The following is a 22,151-nucleotide window of genomic DNA, read 5'->3' as shown; positions in this document are numbered from 1 at the left end:
TGAAAGCGCGTGTTTTGTGGCGATTTCTACACGGCCAGTAATGTATCGTGGAAGGAAAGCTTTTTAATGAAACTCAACTGTTTCTAAAGACCGCTGTCACAACACCAGAACCTTTAAGTGGGATGAAAAAGTGATCCTTTTAATACCTTCACGTGACGCACGTACTACAACTGCGGGATTTATTTTTTATCTACTTCTTTGAGTTGCTAAACAAAAACAAAAAGTTCTTTTCCACCTTTGTTAACTGAACTACCCGATCACTGGAAAGCTGTTTTGTGTTTTTCCCTTTTGTATTTGTGCGTGAAGTTTTCTAATTGGCAGGATGAAAATCCCCAGAAAAGCATTGTTTCGAAGTCTACTTAATGAAACGTTTCTTTTCTTTCTCCAGTTGTGTTATTATTGAAGTTTAGGTCAACCTTGAAACAAGAGAAAGGCGAGGACCATTGAAATAAAGGCAACACCGTGCGAGTAAAGTTATCTGTAAAAAAAAGAAGCGAAAAAAATCGTGTGACAAAGTTAATTGTAATGATTATATAGAGCGTATCAAAGAACACTCAATTGTCAATAGACGTAAGTTAAAATTATATCGCGTAAAATCTAATTAAAATACCTTTTAATAAAACTCTTTGGGCTTAGGGGTTGTTGTGGAATAAAGCACGAAAATGATCTTGTTAGAGGGATCGACCATAATGGAGAAAACTGTGTTTCATTTGTCCGCCCATTGATCGCCTTGATTGAAACCTTCTGTCAGTTTGAAACATTATGCAACTGTCCTTTTCCAACCGCTCGCTGTGTCACCAGGCAACCCTCCTCGCCACAATACACGATTTTGCCACTTATTAGGAAGATGGATCTGCTTAGGAGACGGTTCCTTACTCTTATTATTGTTATTTTCTACTGTTCGGTCATAATCTGTCGGACTGTTTGATCACAGAGGCGTTACTGAACTGTCAGACCCTCTCTGAAAGATTTACTCTTCCTAACGATGTAGCAATGGTAGTCCTTCTAATGGTGACCTCTCTTATTTATGAGCTCTCGTTTCGACATCTCGTGTACGCTTGACGAAGAAAAATCCTCATGGGGGATTAATGGAAAGCAGTTAACTAATCGTTGTAAATGTCTTCGGTCATAATTACCAAAGGATTTTAATCCGTTTAGTAGACAACCATCCATCGGATGATTACAAGCGCTTTGCATAACACGTTTCACAATCATTTAAGCAGGTAGAGCCTGACAGCTGCCTTCAGATGATATTCTCAGGAAAAAAATAAATCGGCTTCAACTGAATGTATGCGAAATGATGACATCGTTTATCCTCTCATTTAAATTCAGTTTAATTACCCAACATCATCAGACGCGTTACCGCTTAAGCGCCTAATTGTCTTCACCACGTCCGTCCTCATGGAATCAAGCGACTCCTACTGGACGGAATTCCATGAAATTTTTTATTTAGTTCATATATAAAGATTTGTAGAGCCATAGCACTGTCCAATTTAAATTTCATTAAAACCAAACGAGTTATATTTATTGCATTCAATGAATAGTGGTATGGATGCTTGATGCAATACCTGTTTCAGCGACAATGCTGGGGGTTTAACATAAAATTCACCAATTCTGGAAAAATTACAAAAAACATATTACAACATAAATTAATGTTTAATATTAATACGGGAAATGAAAGCATTTTTTTTTTCTGCTACACACAGCGCGATGAAAAAACGATGGCAGTCATTCAGCTGAAGACGAAATCTGTTCCCTGACGATGGATGCGTCTTCTGTAGGATTTGTCCTCTATGAAAGTCCACATCCATCTCGTGGACGTTGTGGAGTATCTCTATGGGCAGGAATATGTCACCAATCCTGAGCCTCCACGTCACAGACTGCAGAGAGGGGAGAGCTCTTAAAAGTTTCGGGGGATCCTCTAATTGCACATCTGCCAAAAACTTGGCTTATTGATTTCACCCGGTCTCATTTTAATTGATACGAGCAAGCGAAGGGTGAGTATCCGTTCGGAGAGTTTTCTGTAGTTTAGAAGTTTGGTCATTTCTGAAGTGAGTGTGAGGGGTGGCAGTTTATGCTTGTGGAGGACCCACCGAAGAAGCCAGTACTCATCAGATGCAATGGTTTTTAGCGTTGTCTTCGTTGACGACGCCCAGATTTCCGATCCGTGGATGATGATTGGCTGCAGAAACCGGTATGTGTATTGGAGCGTGTACTCGGGCTCTCTGACATGAAGGAAGTGTTGTTTGGCAAGCCATCTGGATCTGCAGACCTTGTTGTGAATGTCTGCGACATGGTGTTTTTGAAGCTGGGTTTAGGATCGAAGACAACGCCGAGATTTCTGTGCTTGGTTACTTGAGTGATGGTTCCATTGATATACAGGTTTAGTTGAGTTGGGTTTGATTTAAGTGAAAACACCATTTGTGCGGATTTATTTAGATTTATCTTAAGAGAAAACTGAGCTAGGTATGTAATAAGATTCTTAAGGCTGTTAATGTTGGTTTCGGAAGCAAAATCAGGTCGGGCGGCTCCGTGGATCTGATAGAGCAGCTTCACATCGTCTGCGTAACTGATAAATTCCGTTTGCTGGCACAGGAATGAGTGGATAGCAGCCGTAAAGAGAAGCACAGAAAGAATCCCGCTCTGGGGAACACCTACACAGACTCTCCTTGTAAATGATTTTTTTATTCACAGTCAGGCGAAGGACCCTGGTGATAAGTAGCGACTTCAAGAATTCTCTTGTATTGCCTTTGATCTGGTATCCCTCCTCGCAAAGTTGCAGGAGGAGTTGGACATCTGTGCTGTCGAATGCAGACTAGATATCCAGATAAAAAATTGCCATCTCAGCCTCCAGAATGGTGTTGGTAGTTGCTAGCAGGTTTGTAATTGTGGACCTGCATTTCAAGATATAGTGAATAAATGGTGACACATATGGCAGAACTTGGTTAGTGAGGAAGAGAAGGAGGCACTTTCCACTTTGAGGAGACATGAGGCTTTCATTATTGGCCTGAATTATGACACTGAGGTCGCTCCTTGTGTTTTGGGGACTGGTCAGACAATATATTGGTTCCAGGCTGATGGGAAACTTTGAGTTGCAAGGATTTCATTAAGGATTCCTAGGAGTACATCAATGATGAACATACTAACGCTCTTAAGAATAAATTGTGGGACACCATATCCGGTGCAAGGTGGGATATCATTGATGGCATGAATGAGCTCCCTTTTTGTAATGATGATGGAACCCAGGGCATCCCGCTGACAATTTTTGTGAATGCTCTTAAACTCTGATGCTGACTTTGGCTTAAATCTTGTGATGTAATCTAGCCATTCGATCGGATTAAGTTGTTGAGGAAATTCATCATGCCTTGCCTTAAACGGTGCCTTCCCAATTTTGATTGCTTTGTCGATGTAGGTTTTCATGGCTTTAGATTTGCTTTTGTTAAACTGAGCACGGGCTCTTGAGTATGCAATCCTGTCTAGTGGGTCTGATGTTGCTTTCCATTTTGAATGTAGCCTTTGTTTATTCTGAAATTCAAGGGTGAGCTGTTGGTTCCGCCATGCCTTGCTCCGACAAGAGAGTGACACTGTCTTTGATGATTCAGTTCGAACAATAGACTTCAGCCAGCAAATAAGAAAGTGCAGCCCGAGCTGTGGGTGACATTGGTTCAGGGTTTCCCAAGGAAAAATGGATGTTGCGAAGCAGCATTTTTTCTGTGGATTGAGGAGTGACGGGCTAATCACTGTCCTTTTAACTGGTGCATGATGTTGCCGAGATATCCTGGATGTGATTGGAAGAATGAGGGCTACTGGTAGATGGTCTGACATGGAGGCTGTTTCAGGCTGGCTGCGAAAGGCGAGGGTGTCTATTGCGTCGATTTGGTCTAACAGGTTAGTGCCTCTGGTAGGGGAAAAATTCTGGAGAGTCAGACCTACTGCAGCCAGATAGGAGGATAACAATCTGCGAAGACTGTGTTGGCCTGAACTAATATTAAAGTATCCACACACAAGTAATGTTGCTTTGGGGTGATATTGATTAATGATCCATTTGGAGACCTCTTGTAAAGTGTTCTTAACTGTGAGAAGGGGATGTAGACTGTGCACACATTGAGTCTGTTGCCTTGAATTCTGACTGAGACTCTTACAACTTCAAACAATTGTGTTTTCAGAGTAGCTGAGCTAGTCAGCGAGAATTTTTGTGTGTTAAAGAGAATGCCTACACCACCACCAGTTCTTCGTTTCCCTTGAGGCAAAAATACCCGAAGAGTAAACTGGTCGAGAGAATGCGAGGTCCTCTTCATTGGGGGACAGCAAAAGTCTCTGTGATACAAATCATGTCATACAACCTTGACAGGAGAAGAATTTCCATTGTCTGAAGTTTATTTCTCAGGCTTCTAGCGTTTTGATAGAAAATCGTACACATCAAAGAAGTTTGGATGTATGTCCTTGTTGGAGCTCTGATGGCCTTCAAAAGTCGTCTACGATTCGTTCTGGAGGAAGTCCTCACTTCAATCTTCTCCCGTCCCTCAGGAGTTAGTGGCAGTTGATCATGTTGCTGGCCTGCTTCTGTGAGACTGTTTGGACCTTTAATAAGTCCTGAACGTTCCTCCCCAAACTTAGACTTGATGGTGGGTCTGAGGCAGCTTTTCCTTTCATTATTCGTGGTTTCAATCCTTTCAGGATACTGCATCCTGGTAGAGGGACGCTGTGAAGTGTAGAAGTGTTTCATAAGTGCCCCTGCAGGCCAAGGTGATGCAAGGCTGAGTAGCTTGTAGTTAGATTCTGCTGTAGTGATTTCGAATGATGCATAGTATGGTTGTTTGGTGGTGAGCTTGGTAACTTCTATGTCTAAACCTAAGTCTTCATTCAAATAAGACCACATCTGTTCAACTGTTGTCACAGACAACAGTTGAACAGAATAATTTTGGGCTGATTAACAACGTTGTAGCAAGATAAGATGGCGCAGCAACACCGTACTCTGAAGCTTCTGAGATAATTCAGTTCTCAATTCTGGATTGGTCGACAGGTTCTGCACGTTGACTATCTCGAAGCCCAAAGCTCACTATTTATCACAATTATCTGTGCCACTGATATTAACGGAGAACGTATTATGTTTATGCACGTGGAAAAGCGACGTCGAAGGGATCCTCATCGATGCGTATTCTAAGATCTCGTTGAGAAGAACAACACAGCAGATCTGGCACCACTTACATCAGACCGACAATTGTGAGACACACTGAAAACTGGGGTCATTTTTAAAATTTCCAAATTTACTTTTATTTTTTTAATACAGAAGACATGAGCACATAACGTGTATAGACTCCAATAACAATGTATTGTTAATAAAAATCGATAGATATACTGAAAGGTGTTAGGTTGATACTTTGGATTAACAAGGAAGAAAATTTGAAATTATTATACGTGGAAAATGAGATAGAAGTGATTGAATTCAAAAAAACAGATCCAAAGTGTATTTTATTAAGTAATGTTCAAGTGAATGATTTGTCTTACTACAGGTCGTGCGAAATTTTTCTAAGAATGAAGAATGACACTTTAAATTATTAAAAGGAAAAACGTACGACACGTGAGCATCCTAAATCGAAAATTTTATTAAGAAAGGACCTTTGTACAAATATAAGGTTCATTAAAACGCGATAAAACAACACAGGGCTGTGAATGGTCATGAGAGGGGAGACCCCATTGGAGAAGAGGCCATCACTGATAACAATAACTGTGCCCTTTGGGAGTTCTTAGTGAAGAAAAGATCAAGGGTGTTTGGTGTGTGGTTAGGACCTGATATTCTGGTAATAATAGTATTCGCCATAGAGTGCAAGTAAGCCGCAGGCTTTTGCTGCATTGGCAAAAAAAAAAAAAAAAAAAAAACCCAAGTAGATAAGAAAATACAAATTATATGCATCCCACCTCAAACAGGTAACTGTCCAGTTGACCATTGAATTTATTTAAACTATGAGCCTCAACTTTACAGACAATATACACGGAGCAATATGACCTTAGTCACCGATGCTCCTAAAATTCTACTACAACCATAACAATAACAACCTTCTCCACTGTTTTTAATTCAATCCCACCAAGTGTATAATTTATTTGGGGGTTGATATTCCCAAGTGTATTACCTTGCCTTTAGCAGCATTAAAACATAGCTACCACTTTTCTGATCATCTTTGAAATCTGTTCAAATCATGCTGAAGGAACACTGCCTGTCACTGATCATTAAAGACTGTGCCACTGTTTATGTCATTTGCAAATTTTGATCACGCCTTCTATCCCTTCGTCCATGTCATTGATGAAAATTAGAAACAACAGTGGTTATGGAATCGATCCTTGAGGGACCCCACTCGTCACAGAAATCTGAAAAATATTCATTAATGACAACATTCTGCCTTCTGCCCTGCAGCCACCCAGCAATCCATCTTAGAATCTTACTAGTAATCCAACCTGCAAGCTTATACAGTAATCTCTCATGAGGGACCGAATGAAATGCTTTGCTAAAATCAAAATAAACTATTTAGAAATTATTTCCTAAATCCAGCTCATGAGTAACTGTGTCAAAATAGCCTATTGAGTTAGTTAAACGTGACTTTCACTTAACAAAGCAATGTGTGTCCTTCAGAATGCCATATCTCTCTAAATATACCTGAATTGCACTCTTAATAACTGCCTCTGCGATTTTCCCTACCACTGATGTTAGACCAACCGGTTTGGTCTAACATCATCGAAGTTGCCACCTTCACTCTTAGAACTGCTGTTATGTGGTAGCGATACGTTGTCCACTGCCCTACCGTTAATATCCGGACACCCCTCCATGGATTGGAGAAATAGGTCCTATGCATGCAACACGTCACAGACCTGCTATAAATATGCACACTGGGCTTCGAACAGACAATTGCAAAAGTGGGCAGGCAAGATGACACGTTCAACAGAATTACCTCAACAGTTCAACAGAATTGATCACTTCAACAAATGCTAGACGCCGATTAACATAATGTAAGGAGCGCGAATCCTGGACTGTAAAGCAGTGAAAAACAGTCCTATGGACAGAAGAGTCTAGGTTCGTACTTTGTCAGTCTGATGGCCGTTCCTGGGTGTAGCGAATTCCAGGGGAACAGTTCCTTCCTGATTGTATCCGCCCAACAGTGAAGTTTGGTGGAGGCAGTGTCATGGTATTGGGCTCTTTTCATGGTTTGGCTTGGGCCCGTTAGTCGTTATCAAAAAACCACGAATGGTGTGAAATACCAGGACAGCCTGGACAGTTATGCGCTTCCAACATTATGGCAATACTTCGGGGAAGGCCCATACCTGTATCAGCAAGGCAACACGCCATGCCATACTGCTCGGGTCGTAACAGAGTGGTTTGAGGACTGATCTGAACCCTATCGTGCATCTTTGGGATGTATTGGATCGTCAGGTATGTGCGCGTCGAGATCGCCCAAAGAACAAGGCCGAACTGGTGGCTGCGTTAAAGGCCGAGTGGAGGAACATATCACTGACATTTATAAAAAACTGGTTGGGAGTATGCAGGTATTGGGTATGTTGAAGGTCTTTGGATTTTGAATCCGGAACCTTGAGACCTTCCTCTCCGGTTTCGTACTCAAATCAATCCTGAGAAGTCAAAACAGTTGACTTTCTCTCTCGAACGGAGCCCAACAATAGTACAATCCATTTTAAGAGGATGCGCGATTTCTGCCGCTCAACAACATACAGATCTGGGTGTTATTTTTGATCAAAAGCACTCCTTTCTACTGCACATAGACCACTTGCAAATAAAGTTCTGTCGACTCCAGTGGATGATTAAAGAACAACTAATGCACGTCCATGACCAGGCTGTTGGGTGCAGATATATTAAGACATGCGTTTATCCGGTCATACTCTATGACGCCGAAGTCTGGACTTCAACTGCTACGACCAATCTTAGACGGATTTTCGCGGGGGAATTCTGGCTACTCAAGTGGGCCATATGGAAATTTCCGCTTCCCCCTGCACCAAGGACCATCCAGATGGCGGCAGCTCTCAACATCAGACGTCTTCCTGCCATCATTCACAAGAGAAGACTCGTCTTTGCCATCAAAATGATGGTCGGCATTATTTCAGTACCAGATTTCTGGGCTAACTGCGGATGGAGGATCCCGGTCCCAAGCCTTAGGGCTAATCCAATCCTACAGGCCATTTCAAACCGGATAAAGCTAACTGATCGGTTCCTACCCGTGCAAATGCTGCAAAACATACAGTCCTTGGACGGCGACCTCTACAAATTCGCAGTCGACGAGGAATATAGGCAGAAAGTACTCGATCGACTTCCTTCCCAGGACCACGTCAGAGGACATTAGAACTTGCTCCCGGAGACCTATTTATCACTGCCATGGATCCATCACCCCAGTGTTCAAACCTTTCGGGAGTCACAATGCATTTTTTTTGTGTTTATTATGTGGTGTAATTTCTTTTATGTAAACCCCTGGCTTGTAGCCGTGAAGGGAGTTCTATACAGCAATGTGCCTTCTGTATATAATAAAGAGTTCTTCTTCTTCTTCTAACGGCTCCTGGGATTTCTCCCATCTCCGCGTATGGTGTCTGTATCGAGTGACAGTGCCCTGTCAGTGCCAGAGGTTTGGCAGTGTGTGGGTCATGCAGAATGTAGTACGTTGTGCCCATTGTTCATCTGGTCTGTCAGTCGCCAGGCCCCTAGTGGGACCCGGCGTTACCATACCCAGCGACGAAGACGCCGACCGGGTGTGCCAATAAGACTAATTGTATTCTGTCAGGTCCTACCACCTACTTTCCTGAGATTTCAGTTGGTTTGGTTTGGTATTTTGGATTTTAGGAGCATTAGCAACTAAGGCCATATTGCTCCGGGATATGCGGTGGTCATTCCCTGACCTTTCCACATCCTCCGTATTTGGTGGTGACAGGCTCGAACCCTGGTCTAATCAAGAAGCGTGTGCTACACACTGCTGCTCCTTCCCACCTGGCTACGGAGGTACCCTAAGAGAGAGAGAGAGATTTCAGTGGCTAGGACCTAAAGAAAAAAAATTATTCACGGTTCGCTTAATAATACGGTTTGTTTAAACATTGAGTGGGGTTTTTGCTGAATGAGTTTCTCTAGAGGTCTAATAGTTCGGGCAATAATTTTGGTGTATTAGATTTGGACCTGTAGGGTAATACGCTGTGTAGGAAAAGTTTTGGGAGGGGAGGCAGAAGACTGTGGGGGGGTAGAAGTAGAAGGAAGAGACTGATAGGGAAGGTAGTCCATGGTTTTTCAGTGGGCATACCCATGCCTCACCAGAAGGAAAAGTGGGGTGGCGGGAGGAGGAGGAGACAGCGAAAGCGTCGCCCCCTCACCTGTGAAAGTGGGAAAAAGCAGTCTGGAACAGATGTCCAGCCTCGTTTGCCAGATGGCCTTCGTCAGCTTTCAAGGGAACCGTCCAAGGTTCAGAGGATGTCCGTTCCAGTTCTTGTATTTAGGTAGTCTTTTCAGGAGTCACCACACCACGGAGCTCTCAGTGGTGCACGGGGAAAGAGACAGTTTGTCGTTTCTTTTTAGTCATTGTGGTTTTCTCGTTTTGTCTAGTCCGGTTTTCTGGTTGTTGTCTTGTCTGGTTTCACCTTGGGAGGGTTGGTGAGAATGTAGGCATTTTGTTGCGTTGCGTGTTCTGTATCGCCATTTTTACGTCACTCTGTGTTCTTCGCCTGGTGAAAAGCTGTTGAGCAAAGTTTGTTAATGCTCCATATTCTTCACTGGAGTCCAGCAAATGTGATTTCATATTTTTTGGGAAGTACTTTACATCGCAGGTCCTCATAGTTTGGGCATCGCAGGTCCTCATACATGACGTGTGTCCAACTCTCCGCTTCACCACACACGCATATCGGTCTTCTTTCAATCTCAGCTGGGCCAGCTTTTCTTTGAAGGCGCCATGGCCTGTCAGTACATATGATGTGCGGACTCCTGGTTTGAGCCAAGTTGGCGTTTTCGGGAATATTTTCCCCAGGTCCGGGATGAATTTTTTGGTGATACAGCCTTTGGTGGTTTCAATCCAACGACGTTGCCAGATCCGGGCAAGGTGGTTCTGAAGCCTGTTCTTTTCCTCTTTGGTGCTGCGGTTAACCGTATAATCTAGGAAGGTGAAGGGGAGTTCCTTCACTATATGGTATTTGATTCCACTGTTTGCAATATCCAAGTCTAGGGGAAAGACCCCCGCAAGTACCTGCAGGGCGTGGTGCTTGTGGTGCTACAGGCTCGCGTGATAGTGAGCAACACAGTTCTTTGGATTGCGTCCAGGGTCCTCCGATTTACAACCATTGCTGTTTGGGTGTACCAAGCTGGAACTACGTACAAGATGGCTAGGAGGAAGCTGCATTGCTTTATAATACAAGTTGAGGGTATATTTTGATAACCCCCAGTCCCATCATGCGATTCTTGATAGAAGGCCAGCGTATCTTTTTATTTTTCAGTGATGCACCACCTTCGTTCAAATGAATACCATCTGTACAAAATAGATTCCTTCTACCTACAAGAGCGGGCCACCTGATAAAAGTTTCTCCCCTAGAGATTTGAAGATTCCCTGAAGTTAAACCGCAAGGTTTTCAGCATATAATCCCTCGTATCCTGTCTGGGCAGAATTGAAGACACATACACATTCTGACCTATTTCGGGGAATTTTTTCAGCACATTTCTGCATTCATCCAACAGTTGGTCAAGTCGTGTACATTTAATATCGTTAACCCCCACATGAATAATAATTCTCTCTTTACCTCCCTTAAAATCTGACAATCCGTTGTTAGCATCATCAATTGTTGCTCCTGGAACTGATTCTGGTTCTGGACCACCATTCTTTATTACAAAAAATGTTACCCGTTTTCCTGACAATAGTTTCCCAATAAAACCAGGTAGGTAAATAAACAGCTCGTGCGGGATCGTTTGTAATCGCAAAAGCATCGGTCTCACGACCAGCTGGATTTGTGTGATTTTGCAATTACTAAAAATCTTGAAAGTGGTGCTTGGCAGACTACAAGTAGAAATGGACATCATCGAGAATGGAACTGAGACCACATATATTTATGAAATCAATAAGGAAGTTTTTGTGAGGTTTAGATATTTTCGCATTCATAAAATCAAACACATGACAAGAAATCGTTATAAACCATGTTCACTTTATGCCCTTCATTTATTCTCCCAGACGTTTAGCGCAAGAATTGGTGAAAAAATAAAATGAATTGAAAATAAAATAAAATCAATTGTTAAAAATATGATTGGATGGTGCATCATATAGGCCACGAAACTTCGTGAGCCACGAGTCATATCACATATTAGCAGATCAGATAAGGACAACGTATTCAATGATGAGTATAAGAACCATTTCGTTTATCTTAATGATACGAGTGATGCCAGAGAATTCATTAAAGACCCTTTTTAAAACACACTGTTTTAAACTCTAATTATACTATGCAACAGTCTTACCTACCTTCAAGGACTGTGCTTTGGTATCTGGTGCAATTAATGTATAATTTAATGCGTATTTGCGATGACAAATATTGTCGATGTTTCTGTGGATCGTCAGGTCTTCACTTCAGGGTGCCTGCTTAACCATATCGTGGAGAAATACCTTCACCATATGAGATCGATGAATTCGTGGAAAACCTAGTTTGCGCGCAGCTGATTTACAATAAAGGAAGGTAGTACAGATTTCCAAGGACAGACTCCAAGTCAGACTGGGAGTTTCCCAAAACATTTAAACATGTTTTACGCAAATTGTGGATCAAATTTCTTTAGAATTGTAACTGTAGATGAAATGCGAGTTCGTAGAAATTATAAGATTCACCTCTTGCTCTTCGAAATATAGTAAAAGTTGAGGACTACTTTTCGGAATTGGTTTATAAACCTTTCAATGTGATGACGTGAATTCTATTTCTTTTGAAACTGAAGAAAGAACCGCGTGGTCGGTTTTTTCTCGTGTAATGCCAGCGGACGTGTGCTGCGATTGCAGTTGAGAAGGAGTAGGATGGACAAATAACATCGAGAAACAATAAAAGCGTTTTGTATTATTAATATTTAGGAGATTTTTTTCCCCCAGCTGTTCCCAAAAGGTTTTCCAAAATGGTTCAGCGATGCTTTATGTTAATGGCTTTCTTATGGCTGTTTTGTCTTGCAAAAAGAATCGATGGCTTCATTAACCGTCGTGGGTTTTTTTGTTGTTTCATTTCGGCTTTCGATGATTATTCCGTCCGCTTTGTCTAATGATGTTTACAGAATGGAGAGATTTGTGTTATCTGCGTGGTGCCACGAAAGATAAAACGGGCGTCCACAAAGGTGACGCACGTGCCATCATTTAGATACGCCGTAATGTTTACTCGAAAGCATATTCGCGTCTGTCGACTCTTGATGACGCCGAACTATTGAAGTTCTTTAGGGGAGTTGCTGATCGGTCACTCAGGCGAATTTTCTCTCTCCACCCACTCGCTTTAAGACCGTGCAAATGATCAAGTTTTATGTGTACATATAAAGACGCTCTGGAGGGGTGTGAAATGACTGGTTGATGTTTCCTCCTCGCCAAGGTAAAAATTAAGACGGTGATGAACGTGGCGCATTTGGGATTACTTTTAAAACCGACTATTAAAAACAAAATAAGGAATATTGTGCAAAGTAATGGAACAGACCATAAAAAAAGTGGGAGCCCACCTCCGGCACATTCAGTGTTGTGCACAGAAATGTAGTTTTCCTATTGAAAAAGTCCTTTATTGATATTTTATTTTCAATTATAAAACTGGCCCATCAGCGATCGCTGCCATGGCTGTTTTTGAGATCATATTCTTCTTTTTTTTCTAACTTAGATGTAAAATTTGATGTTTTGGGAGTAACTTTTAAAAATTGACTACTAAAAAAAAGATTAATTTAATTTTAGAAAGGATCGATTGGGCTACAGTAACGGAACTTATAAGACAGTGGGTGAGTGGAATGAAAGTCACTGGAGATGCGAGATATTAATGAAATCATTCTCCGTGAATTCACTCTGAGAGAAAAGTTTATCTCTCGATGATGCGTATCGGTTTGTACTTTTCGCTGTGTTCACTTGAATGATTCTAGTAGTGGTGGGTAAGTCATGTTGGGTGTCCTGACCAAGCGGGGGAGGAGGGAGAGGAACCAAGAGAGTAGCCAGCAGGAGGAGGGTAGAAGAGTAAACGTGGGGGAGGGACTACATTTATTCGGTCTCGGACGAAGATGTTTCACTCACGCATTGATTCTTGTGTGGGTGTAACATGCGGGTAACAGAAAGTCCCTTGTAAGGTGAGGGACTTAGTCGGAGGAGGAGACTTTTGGTTTTCATTCAATCAATATTTTTAGTTAGAAAGGAATAAAGCAGTTCTAGGTTTAATAGTGGTGAGCAGGGAGATTGTGGGTGCAGAATTTCTAGAAAGACTGAGAGGCAATCAAATAATCTTTTCGTGCTAATCGGCCTCTTTGTTACTTTATATACATGGAGTGGAACTCTTTTATTTACGTGCCCTCGTTTCGACATCTCGTGTACGCTTGACGAAGAAAAATCCTCATGGGGGATTAATGGAAAGCAGTTAACTAATCGTTGTAAATGTCTTCGGTCATAATTACCAAAGGATTTTAATCCGTTTAGTGGACAACCATCCATCGGATGATTACAAGCGCTTTACACAACACGTTTCGCAATCATTTAAGCAGGTAAAGCCTGAGAGCTGCCTTCAGATGATATTCTCAGGAAAAAAATAAATCGGCTTCAGCTGAATGTATGCGAAATGATGACATCGTTTATCATCTCATTTAAATTCAGTTTAATTACCCAACATCATTAGACGCGTTACCGCTTAAGCGCCTAATTGTCTTCACCACGTCCGTATTTGAGACTCCTACTGGACAGAATTTCAGGGAATTTTATATTTGGTTCATGTATAAAGATTTGTCAAGCCACCGTTTGTCAGCTTTGAATTTCATTAAAATCAGACAAATATGAATCCGGCAATTTATTAATTATTTTTTTCATATAATTTGAATAGAAAAAAGAAATTCATGAATTACCATCAGTAGAGGCATATGATGCAAGAAAACAAACTTATACAGCATCATCAAAAAAAAAAAAAACCCTTACCATTTTACCCATCGATTCTTTCCAAATGTTTGTCCAGTTCTGCCTTGAATTTATTTAAGCTATCAACTTCTACAACGACAGATGGAAGTTTGTTCCAGCAATCAACCACCCGCTGGCTAAAGGTAAATTTCTGCACAGCTATTCTACAACTTTCTTTCCTCAATTTGAATTTATGTCCCCTCAGGTTCGTAATCTGAGCAAGAGGAAGAATCCCATTAGAATTCAGTCTGCTCAATCCATTCAAGGCTTTATACACCTCAATCACATCACCTCATAGCTGCCTAGTCTCCTGGCGCTGCAATTTGTAGAACTAAGCCTATCTTGGTAAGAGCATCCCTTCCTTTCCCTCACCAATCTTGCTGTCCCTCTCTGTACTCGTTCCAGCAGTTCTACATCCTTCCTAAAATGAGGCCTCCAGACCTGCATGCAGTACTCAAGGCGTAGCCTGACCATTGCCTTATACAAAGGGATAAGCGCAGCTTGCCGACACTCTCTCTCTCTCTCTCTCTCTCTCTCTCTCTCGGGATTTCACGGCTTCCCACCTTAATCGATGACCAACGCTTCTTAGCAACAGTCAAGATGATTACAGGCATAATTGCAGCACCTTCATTCTGGGATAGCAGGACTAATCAGCAATGACTCATCTGTACCTTGCATCTGCTTCTGTCTAATTGAGCTGGTGCTTTTATCTCGATGTTAAGCCAGCTCAATCAGACCCAACTCCTGTGAGGAGTTCTCTCCTTTGTATTGCAATATGTTTTCATTTGTGTATAGTTAACTTTTTTGGTTTCATTTTGTAAACAATTGTTTGAATGTCCCCGAAGTATCGGGACGCTTTAAATCCCTGACCTTATGGCCGTAGAGGGCAATAAAGACACTCTCTCTCTCTCTCTGATAATCGCCTCCTTATCCCTGCTAGAAAAATTCCTGTATATCATTGACAAGAACCCATGAGCTACTCTCGCCGCCTGTCTGCACTACTCAAAAACTTCATATCTGCCTGCTTAATTACCCCAGGTCCAATTTAGTTAGGAAAGGACGATACGCGGTTGTTTACAATTAAGGTTATTATTATATTAACACTCCTCTTATACCACGTCAAATTAACAATGTAGTATATTAGGCTGTTCGTCTACATAACTATATATGAAAGTGATGTTTCGGTTATCTTACCGATACCCATCATCCGTTAAGATACCCGAAACGTCACTTTAATGTAGACGAACAGCCTAATAAACTATATTATTAATTTCACGTGGTATAAGAGTGGTATTAATATAATAATACCCCCAGGTCCTTTTCATTCTCCACTACCCTGAGTATCACACAGTTGGTAGGTTACTCTGGGGCTACTGCTACCCACATCCAGTACTTTGTATTTGTCAATGTGAAACTTCAGTTGCCACTTATCAACCCATTTGCCCAACTTTTCTAGAGTACTGTTACTAGTGTCATTAACTACCCTGCCAACCGTATCATCATATCATCTGCAAACGTATTAAGCCTAATATACCTTCATCAATATCATTGATACATGTAAAAAACAACAATGGGCTCAACACCGAACCCTGGGGGACTCCACTAATAACATTACTCCACGAGGAGCACTGTCCATTGATTACCACTCTCTGTCTTCTCCCACTCATCCATCCCTTATATCCATTAGCAACTTGCCCTTAATGACATACTGCTCCAATTTGTATACAATAGTCTTCCTTGGGCAACAGTATCAGAAGCTTTCCTAAGATCCAAGGATATTAAAATTATTTTTTGCATCCAGTTCCTTTGTGAACACATCCTAGTAGCATCCAATCAAATTGGTCGGACAAGACTTCCCCTTAACAAACCCATGCTGTGTCTGAATTATTGCTGCAGTCTTGTCTAGATGAACCTGCAATGCTTCTTTAACCAGTGACTCCATTATTTTACCCGGAACAGAAGTTAAACTAACTGGTCTGTAATTACTCGTGTCACACTTCGATCCCCCTTTGTGAATTGGGGATACATTTGCACATCTCCAGTCCATAGGGACCTCTCCTGAATCTACGGATGCTCTCATAATTATGGCTAAGGGTTTGCTTACTTCCCTTACTGCTTCCTTTAATATAACTAGATAGATTCAGTCCGTCCCAGGTGCCTTTTTTATGTTTAACTTCAACAATTTCATCTCCACTTTGTTCTCAGTTATTACAAAATCCTTTAGCTCCCTGTTGTAGTTTAATAAGCTTCTATCCTCCGTTTCCCTACAGAATTCCTCATGTATTCTGTAATATGTAGATGCAAAATTCTCATTCAGTTTGTCAGCTACCTGAGCGGAATCATCAACAGTCGAACCATCAACTATTGATGATCATTACAGACTCGTTCATACTACCATCGGCTTCTGCATCACGTGATCATTTATGACAAGTCTAGTAGCTTACAAGATTAATTCCTTGACTGCTTCCTACAGTAGAATTTGCTGTTGATAACATCATCAGTTGGTACCATTGTATAGAGTTTAAAAAAATCTCTGAGACCACTGTAGCCACCTTTAGGAAAGCAAAAACCCTTCTCTTTACCCCTGATAGTCGTTACATCTTTAAGTAAATCCCACATCAGTACACTGTGATCACTGCCACCCAGTGGTTCCTTTATATGCAAATTCTTAATGCATGAATAATCACTGCTGATAACCAGATCAAGAGTATTACCCTCTTTGGTTGCCTCTCGAACATGCTGCTACAGAAAACAATCCTCCAACAAATCCACAAAAGTCTTGCTAGTGCACGAGTGACCAACCCACAAGTTCCAGTTAATATCTGGGAAGTTAAATTCCCCCATTATAAGACATTCTGCTTTATTGGCTCACTTAATTTATTAAATCTATCTATCTATTACCCATTCTGTCTATTAAATGTAGTTTTAATGCAGTACCACAAGGTGGGATTAACATCCCACCTTGTTGTACTGCTTTTCTCACAGTTATCATAGTCTGGTAGTGACTATGGGATATAATGAGTATCCTTTCATTAAGGAGGTTGCGGAGGATGGAGATTAATGAGTCGGTTGCCGTGGATAATTCTTTAATATATATAGCAGTGTTGAATTGACGCATTATCAAAAGCAGATTTTATATCAAAAATGATTGTTTATTCGAGATCTTTTACTGATAGCACGTTGAATCCGAGAGTATGCCAAGCAGGGTTGCTATAGTAGATCGGTGGTGCAGTGAGGTGTGGAGATGTGATGGTCTGTCACCGAGGCAGTGGTCAATTATTGGAGGGAGTAACAGCTTTTCAAAGATTTTCAGGATGGCTCATCCGATAGATATTGGACGGAAACCAGTCGGTAACTTTGGACATTTGTTTTTTGGAACAGGTTTGGCATAATAAGTCCTCCATAGAGTTGGGACAGTCCCAGTTTTATGCGCTGGAAAATATGTAACATGGTTTGAACAATATAGATTGAGGATATTTTGATCGCAAATTGTTGGAAAAAACTCAAACATTATATTAGGGCCACCCATAATTTATTATAAACGCATACCCATATATGTATTATATCTGTAATTGCGTGTGTTCTCTGGTCGATTTGCCTGTTTTGCTGGACGATTTTCGTTCAGAAAAAAAACCCCAATTTCTGGGGAAAATTCCTTGCTGTCTACGCCTGAGACTGACTAACTCAGCCACTAAGTGAAAAAATTCTATTAAAGTTCCTCGCTTCATGCAAATTGGTGGAAGCCGTCCGGCCCAACAGTAGCCTTATTTAGTGGGGTGTTCATAACATTAATTAACCGTCATTTAGTAATGGTAATTTCTTTCATGGCCTGTGGGAAGCAAGATTCCACATCGGGTAGGAGTCTGGTAGTTAGTAATTGTTCTTGATCTCTGAAGGCCTGTTCAGCCCATTTTGTAAAGTGGTCTTTGTCCATATGAAACTTCTGTTCTTGTCTCACAAGACTTCTTCTAGACTGTTTTATGGTGGAAAGCATGACATTGTTGTGGGCTGCTTTCTTTAATTTAAGGAAGTGAGCACGGTTCCCTTTGTATGTTTCGTGGTTGGCTAAGGTTCAGCCACCTTCTCTATGATTTTTGCTTTCTTAAGCCATTTTAATGTCTTTGTTGAACCAGTATCGGGTATGATCAGATATTGTGAGTTCTTTTGATGCTCCATCTGTGGCAATAAGTTTTAGCTGTTGTGACAGTTCCATGGTTGCTTCCTCTATAGTCAAACTTTTTAGGCTCGGCCAGTCATAAGCAGTGAGCCATAACAACCTGCGCCTTGTGAAATCTAAGGGAGTAGGTTAGTTTAGGTTGAGTTACAGCTGCGTGGATGCTAATTGGGTTATTTATCCCCTTCCGGACAACGAGGGCACACGAGAGGGGCACGTATTCTGACGCAAAGGAAACTGAGAAGGTTGCGTTTTTACACCAGGTAAACTGTGGGAAATGAGATCAAGAGCCTGTCCATTTCTTGTAGGTGGCGTATCATGTCAGCAGAGTTTAATGTTAATTTAAAGTCATACAGAGCTGAGGCATGTCTTGGAAGTGGCAGGTTGAAATCTCCACCAAGAATAGTTGGGAATGCTGGGTTGAGATTTTTCACAAGCCAAGATTGAGATTGAAGCTCGATCCTAGATGCAACCGTGTAGTCAGGTAGGGGTAAACTAGGCCTATCTGGTTGATACATTCTTGATGTTTCAAGGTGGTACGTGTGGCCTCAAATTCTCAGTTTTGCTCGAATTAGATTTTGTAGATTTCCAGTGGTATGCATAGAACGTAACCACTCCTCCACCCCTTTTGTTGACTCTGCAATTGCCAAGGGCATTATGGGGCATAGCGTAAAGGATTAGATCCAGGTTTTTATCATCTGACAGCCAAGATTCAGTTAGACAGATAAAGTCAAATTCTCTTAGAAAGAGCATGGTCTGGAGCTCGTGTAATTTATTTGACAAGCTTATGTTCTGAAGGAAGTAGGTGAGGAGATAACTATTCTTTGGAGCTGTACTTGTTGATTTAACTAGTTGCTATGCATCGGGTTGGTACAGAGGGAGCCTGGTTCATGCGAACACGTGATTATAAAAGATTCAACGATTATTCAGCGATTCATGGGAACACATGATTATAAAAGATACATATGTACGATGCTTAATTTTAATCGCTCTTATCTCAATTGCCAATTTGTGCTCATTTGCAAAGAGTCTTTTGGTACTACTTGCCTTAGTTGCTGGACTAAGTCTTGATAAAAATATCTTGTCTTTGGTCTATACTGCTTTGATTTGTTAGACCACTCTAGTTGTTGCTCCTGTAAACTAATGAGGACTGTATTGTCTATTGGATATCTCTGATATCCTGTACCTTGAGTGGATGTATGGGATAGTAGTTAACCCCAATCCAATGGATTTCGTTCTCAACATTTGTGTACATGTAGGCCTCGGGATCTGAGAATGATTTCTTGGATCAGGTTGGGATGGGGTCCATCGGGGTATAAATGGATCTTCCCGATGAATTGTTGGTATCATAGAATTGCTGTCAAGTTATCTGGTTATCCTTTTTCTTTCCTAGATGATGAAAGATGGGGACCACAGGCAAGTGGGTTTAAAAGACTGAGCGTGTTTCGGGTGATTTGTCTTGGAGGAAATGGAGGGGATACCCTTAGCTTGAGGTGAGAAAGGAAACTCGGGCAAGGCACAAGGATTACGAATGGGCAAGAAGCGAGTATCTAAGTTACCGTTTTTAGTTTATACTTAGTTGTCTTAACTACGTATCGTATTCCCAGCGGGGGTGGTAAGATTATCCTCTTTTGAATGAAGGTCAGTTTGTTCTACAGGTGCACCCTCCTCGACTTAGTGATCACTTTTGACCCTTAGGCTGTATTTTGGACTGTTTTTGTGGGAGTTAGTAACTCATGGTGGAGTAATTGAGACTTTCTATATATCAAGTTAAGAATTATTTATGAATTTGAAAATCACGTGGGCAAAGTAGACGTCTAAAGGGACTTGAACTGGATTCAGAATGACATCTCGGTTCAAACAGTATAAAAAGTCCGCAGTCTTGAAGAAATATTCAACACTAGAAATCACTTTAACAGAGTACATTTTTAAGATGCCGCAAGGTACATGACCACCTAAATACATTCTGTATAACGGTGTCGGTTAACGCCAGTAATAACTGGAGAGTGATTGTCACAGTAGGATAAATTTCCAATAAGTCCTTCTCTTGGATGTAGGGTAAAGGGGGGGGAGGAAATGGTTACAAAAGTTTCACATCAAATATGTACATCATATGGCATAATAAGGAACGTGGCATGCAGTCTCCCTTACATGTGCGACATATCTCCCTCGAGGACAGACAGAACCCAAGCCAGACTTAAACAAAATGGCCGTTCTTAAAGCGGACAAAGCAAGAAGATACGCACTGTCCCCATAGTTCCACATAGTTACTTTACATTGTACTGCACGGAAGATGAACCTCATGCTCTTGGGTCCAGTCGATATACTATTGGCACGAATACAAATTTGTACAAACACGCTCTTTTATGAAATAAGGTCTATTGTGGATAGCTGGTCATCGTGCATAAAGATCTTCCCTGTAGCGAGGCTCTGTGCCTGGATAACATAGTTCTTCCTGTATCTGGAGAGCTATGAAGCAAGTTGCCGTGCTGGAAAGTTTCTGACTCCTTGGAGTTAATTGCAGATAATTGCCATATTACTTGGTGAACGAGAAGCTTTCTGGCAGGTTTTTTGGGGAACGTTTGTGCCTTGGAACTGGTTCCAAGTTTGATTAAAACGTTGAGTTCGCATTCAGCACGTGACCAATTTGATTCTTTCCATTTCAAAGAATCATCTAAACGGCGTCTTCGTCACAATTTCTTAATCAGGCCATTGTAAAATCAATAGCCGAGCGATAAACAAGAAGTGCAGGCTTTCCGAAAACAAACTCCCTATTTAAAATGCAATGACGTTTTAGAGTTTGTTTCTTAGCTTTTGAAAACTAGTTCATAATGATTTCCTCATGAAATTTGAAACCGGAGTAGCAGAAGAGACGCGAAATATCGTATTTTTTCCATTCAGTTAACAAATGAGATTCGTTAATTTGCTGATATTTAACAACTACTGTTTCTGACCGAGTTTTTTTATGGGTTTACTCGAAAGGGCACTCATCTGTATGGGCGAGGTGTCTTAAATTCCTTCTTGTGTCGGATGCAGCAAATCTAGTTACTCTTCACTTGTTGTTATTATTATTCCGTGGTGGTGAAAGCCCTTGACGACCGGGAGCATCTGCAATTTATTTGTTTCGCCGAAATAGTTTACGCGAAAACCCTTTCCTCTAAGAAGTCCGCAAGGAATGTCCCAACTGCTTGTTAGAATGCCTCTCCATCTTGTTGCCACGTTTCCTCGCGTTCACCATGTTCGCACCGCGCTGGGGAAAACACACCTTAAAGAACTCGGTTGCCTAGGCGACGACATCGTTGGCGTATTTTTGTAAAAATAATGCGAGATTTTGTTTTATTTTATTTCGTTGATTGCCATTCAGGGATCGTGGCTGGTGACAAAATAGCATTCTGTGTCCCTTTGTTGTCACCGCCAACTACACGCCCTTATCGAAAGGAAAACAAGTTCAAGAGGCAAAGGGGGCAAAGGGAGGATCAGAGCTAGGCGAGCAAATGAAAACTACAAATAAAATTTAGTGTTCATCTTCTTGCATACGTCCAACATTGACCATCGTCACTGAAATTAAACTGAGTCTGGTTGGAAACTCCCACTCCAAGTTAGAGAGAGATTGGTCTAGGTTTTCGATTAGTCCTCATCAATAAGATGGCGCTATTGTTGGGACACTTTATGTACCAGATAAGGTAATTATAAAGGTTAAAAATAAATCCCAGACCTGCTTCTAGTAACATTTTTTTCAGATATATTGTTTACATGGCATCCAGAAGTTAGGCTATACCCTTAATATTTTGAGTTGGCAAGGAAATATGTACATGAATGGAATCCTGTCAGATATCATCAGTGGAGGAGCATCATTACGATTCATTTACACTCTC

This window comes from Mastigoproctus giganteus, chromosome 6 (assembly GCF_048544385.1).
Source record: "Mastigoproctus giganteus isolate SK-2022 chromosome 6, ASM4854438v1, whole genome shotgun sequence".
Classification (NCBI taxonomy): domain Eukaryota; kingdom Metazoa; phylum Arthropoda; class Arachnida; order Uropygi; family Thelyphonidae; genus Mastigoproctus; species Mastigoproctus giganteus.
The sequence above is the reverse complement of the archived record's forward strand: the minus strand, read 5'-3'. Positions refer to the sequence as shown.